A 5482-nucleotide genomic window follows, 5' to 3' on the forward strand; every position below is an offset into this window, starting at 1 on the left:
CAAGGTACAGAGTATGTATAGATTTAACTTAAACAGGAACTTTCCCCCACCTGCCTGGCACTTATTCTTTATGCCTGATGGTAACCGGTGTGTAAAATTCTCTGATCGGACTTCCTTATTTTTACAACCAAAGATAATTCTAATCCAGAAACTTGATAGCTTTAAAGCACTTTGGTCAACAATCTTTTTGTGTTTTTCAAAGTACTCTTTCTTTATTATTTCCTTTATAAACTAGCTCAGATCTTCTAACTTTTGAAACTAGTTTGTTACTTTACAAACTAGTTGAGGTCTTCTAACTTTTGAAAAGACAAAAAATTCTATCTCAAGCCTGCTCCCTCTGTATATGTTTAGCATCTTTGCCCACCTTGCTCAAATCTTGGAGGTCAAGGCTAGGCCATTTATCTCCACCCCAAGGTTTCTTATTAACTATTGTGGTCTGCAAAATATAGATTAAACAAGGATCTTAAATGGGACTGAATCAAAGTTTTAAGGGCTTGTATTTTTTATTTCCATAGAGCTAACTTTAGTTAGCACCAATAGCAAATAAGTTTCTTTGTATGTGCTGTATTGCTAAATAATCATACCTGTACTAAGGTGGGTATCATTTCTTTCAATAAGTAGTTGAGAGAAGGGTTTTGTAGGACAATCAACAACCTGGTGACCGTTGCCCATCTAGCCCTATGGAGATTGGGTTCCACAGTCTGGCTGCCAGCTGCAAGCAGCAGTAATCAAGGCTGGCTAACTGCAGTGGAGAATACTTGACTGTGTTGTCAGGTAGCGCTCAGAATCCCAGGGAAGTCGAGAGACACAGATGTAGCTGGCAGTAATCCCCAGTCAGCCAGAGGTGGACGGGTGAGGGCATTTCTGGCAGCTCTGGACTTTGTAGCTTTCACTCCAACACTGCCAACTCCTGATACCCCCAGAGAGACTCTCTTGGCTCCCTGCCCTGAGGTAGGTGTGTCTAACTGGCAGGACCCAGCTCGTGGACCTGTACCTTAACCGAAAATGTGTTTCTGGAACTTTCCATTTCTTTAAAGGAAGATAGGTTTTGGTTCCCCTCAAAAATAATGTTATTTGTGTGTTTGTATGTGTTATGGGTGGCAGACAGTGAATATTTTCAAATAAGGGAAATTACTAAGCAATAGACCAATATCCCTCATGAACATCAACAAAAAAAATTCTGAACAAATACAAGCATATAATATACAATTTATATGTATATACATATACATATGTATATGTATATATGTATATGTTATATATATATGTATTATATATATATGTATCTTTTTATATATCATGACCAAGAGAGTCATGAATATTTGGTACAGTATTCAAAATTCAATTTACCACATTACAAGATGCAAAGGAGACCTCATTCATTTCCACCCAACTCTGGTCATGCAGCTCAAGCTGCCATCGTGGTCCCTCCACTGCTGTTGCCCCTGCAAGTCTTCATGAAGGCCACTAACAGCGCTTGGCTGCACCCAATTCTCTTCACTTGGGTCCTCGCCAACTGCAACCATTGACTCTATGTTGGGTTATTCTAGTGACCGAGACTGCTGCTGGGATCCGGGGTTTGGTGCACCTTGATTTGGAAGAAGTAGGGCAGGGCCCCTATCTGGAAAGGAGTTTGGAAATCCTGGGGAGAAACTAGTTAAAAAGAAGTGGAATCTTGATGAGTTGCTCACATTTAAGAAAAGTTTTTATCAGGAGCACCCTGCTTTGGCCAGGCGTACAGAACAAGAGGTAGAGACAGACAGAAGAAGCAAGTAAATTAGAATTAGAGGTAGTAAGTGTCCAAAGCCAGTTCTGAATTTCTATGAAGCAAATTTCCTTGCAAACATCATGGATGAGATTGCAAGGTTCATGGAACTCACTGCAGTTCAATTTTGGGAATGGCCAGATGCTCTAAGTGGATTGGATATGGTTGGAGGAACACAGACTGATCTGAAAAGACATTGTCTTATTTGCTGCCTGCCATGGTCCACATCAGTCATCAGCCATTCCTAGAGAGAGGTGATGGGCCTATTTGCTAGGTGCTGGAACTGGCCCAGCAGGTGCAGCAGGTAGCTACCAAATTCTGCAGAACTTGTTGCTTGAGGTCTACTTGCATGGTGGTGCTTCCAAGGGACCACAGATATTTGGAGACAGGTATGGTAATCTGTATTATAATACATGGAAGACTGTGGGAAGACCAATCTGAGAAGAACAACCTTGTCCCTGATGAAGCAGATAGGATGCTTGATATGAGCTTTGATCGCCAAATAAGAAAGATTGCAGATCAGATAAGGTCTGAGAGGCAAGTCCTAATATGGAGCATTACTTGACCAAAAGAAGTAAGACAACTTGCTGAAGATTTCCTGAAAGACTATATTCATATAAATATTGGTGCTCTAGAACTAAGCACAGACCACAACATTCTTCAGATTCTGGATGTATGTCATGATGTAGAAAAGGAGGAAAACCTTATTATGCCTGACGGAAAAGATCATGAATGAGGAGGAGAATAAAACCATTGTTTTAGTTGAAACCAAAAGCACGTGTGATGAACTTATCAGAAAAATGAGGAGAGATGGGTGGCCTGCCATGGGTATCCATGGTGACAAAAGCCATCAGGAGCATGACTAGGTTCTAAATGAATTCAAACATGGAAAAGCTCCTATTCTGATTGCTACAGATGTGGCCTCCAGAGGGTTGTAGGTGGAAGATGTGAAATTTGCCATTAATTTTGACTACCTAAAAGGATTATATTCATACAATTAGAAGAACTGCTCATAATACCAAAACAGGCACAGCATACACTTTCTTTACACCTAATGCCATAAAGGAAGTGAGGGACCTTATCTCTGTACTTTGTGGAACTAATCATACAATTAATCCCAAATTACTTCAGTTGGTGGAAGACAGAGGTTCAGGTCATTCCACGGGTAATGGAGGCATGAAGGATGACCATAGGGACAGATGCTCCATGGGCAAAAGGCATGGATTTAACACTTTTAGAGACAGGAAAAATTGTGTCAGAGGTTACTCTAGTCTGCTTAAGTGGGATTTTAGGTTTGGCTTATTTCACTTAGCATGATATTCTCTAACTCCATCCATTTACCAGCAAGTGCCAGAATTTCATTCTTCTTTAAAGCTGAGTAGTAGGAATATTATATATTATATATATATATATGTATGTATTATAGGTATATATATTCACACTATATATATATTATATATATATATATAATATATATATATATATATTCACACTACATTTTCTTTATCCATTCATCTGTTGAAGGGCATTTAGGTTGGTTCGATAGTTTAGCTATTGTGAATTGAGCTTCTAAAAACATTAATGTGGCTCTGTCACTGTAGTATGCTGATTTTAAGTCCTTTGGGTGTAAACCAAGGAGTGGGATAGCTGAATCAAAGGTGGTTCCATTCCAAGTATGAGTGTAGCTTCTTCCCCACGTCCTCACCAACATTTATTGTTCCTTCTTTCTTGATAACTGCCATTCTGATTGGAGTGAGATGAAATCTTAGTTTTGATTTGCATTTCTCTAAGTGCTAGAGATGTTTTAGAACATTTTTTCACATGTATGTTTTCTCTGATATGGATAAGCTAATTCACAATAAGGGGAGTGGGACAGGAAAGAATAGAGTTACTTCATATTAGGTAGAGGGGAGTGAAGGGAGGGGAAGGTGCATAGGAGAAGGAATGATAGTAGAGTGAAACAGACATTATTACCTCATGTACATGCATGACTGCCTGACTGATGTGATCCTGCAATATGTATTAATCAGAAGAATGAGAGATTACACTCTACTTAAATATAATCTGTCAAAATGTATAAATGCATTCTCCTGTCATGTACAACTAATTAGAATAAATAAAATTTAAAAAAATTTAAAAAAGATTTTGGGGCAAACACTTAAAATGGTGTTTACAGTGCTGCAACTTATACCAATGGGAGCTTTGGAAGTAATTTTGTGCCTGCTGGTATACAGACCAGTTTTAGAACTGGTAATCCAACAGGGAATTACTGGAATGGTTATGATAGCACTCAGCAATTTGGAAGTCATGCTCCACAAATGCACAATGATATGAACCAACAGGTATATGTATATCCTGTTGCTGCAACTGCACCTATGATCGGCTGTCCAGTGCCAAAAGAATATTCTCAATAGGCCTTTGGAAGTATATAAAAATGTCTGTTTTTCATAATTGCTCTTTATATTGTGTGTTACAGACAAGATAGTTATTTAAGGAACATGGGAAATACAGAAATGACTGACATAATTATGGTGCACGTTTTCACTATTCAAGTTGGATATTTCTCTACATTCCTGAAACATTTTTAGATTTTTTTTTTAACTAGAAAATGCAGGCAATGTTTTCACAAAAGTAACTGTACAATGATTTGAAATACAATAAATGAAGGTGATACATGACCTTCGAATAAAAGATATTTGAAGACTGAAAAAATAAAAAGGGAAACCTATGTGATCATACTAATAGATGAAGAAAAATAATTTTATAAAACTCAACATTTGTTCATGATAAAAAGTCTCTGCAAAGAATAGAACTTCCCCAATCTAATAAAAAACATTTACAGAAAGACCTAGCACTACAATAATGTATAACTTGATAGAAAACTATTGAGTATTTTTCCTTTAAAGCAAAAATGTTTCCTCTCATCACTTCAACATTGTACTGGTGATGACTGAAATGTTCTAAATCTTGCTCAGGGTGATGGTTGCACAAGTCAAAATTCATTGAGTTGAACATGAAAATTTACAAATACTCATTTATACTAAATCTGAATCAGGTACTTTTTTCATCAAAAATCAAAATAAGAAACACTTACTAAAAAAAACTTGATTGTAATATTTCTGAACAACTGTATTGAAGTATAATTGACAAGCAAAAATTGTATATGTTTGAAGTGTGCAATTTGATATTTGTAACATTTTTTTCATATTTGAAGGTATCTGGCTGCTATCCAATCCCTTGCCTGAATCTGACATTCTTAAGATTGTTGTTACTCTCAGAATCTTACAGACATTTTCACATTATCTCTATCATTGATGTTGGTATTGAGAAGATCAATGTTAATCTGATATTTCCTCCCATGAGATACTTGTTTTGGTTCTGTCTAGATATCTGAGAATTCTATTTTTTTTATAATTTTTTCTTTGTTCTAATTAGTTGTACATGCGAGTAGAATGCATTTATACATTTTGATAAATCATACATAAATGGAGGGTAATTTCTTATTTTTCTGATTGTACATATTGCAGGATCACATCAGTTATGCAGTTAGTTATACATGCATATGAGGTAATAATGTCTGTTTTGCTCTCCTATCCTTTCTACCCCCATACCCTTCCCTTCCCTTCACTCCCCTCTACCTAATATAAAGTAACTCTATTCTTCCCTAGCCATCCCCCTTATTGTGAATTAGCATCTGCATATCAGAGAAAACATTTG

The 5482-nt window shown here is 36.9% G+C and overlaps 1 pseudogene; it reads left to right on the top strand.

Annotated features, from left to right (window-relative positions):
- Nucleotides 1-1491: 1491 nt before the first annotated feature.
- On the top strand, nucleotides 1492-4179 carry LOC124987416 (probable ATP-dependent RNA helicase DDX5; annotated as a pseudogene).
- The last annotated feature ends 1303 nt before the right edge of the window (nucleotides 4180-5482 follow it).

The sequence above is a fragment of the Sciurus carolinensis genome, chromosome 6, assembly GCF_902686445.1.
Source record: "Sciurus carolinensis chromosome 6, mSciCar1.2, whole genome shotgun sequence".
Lineage (NCBI taxonomy): Eukaryota > Metazoa > Chordata > Mammalia > Rodentia > Sciuridae > Sciurus > Sciurus carolinensis.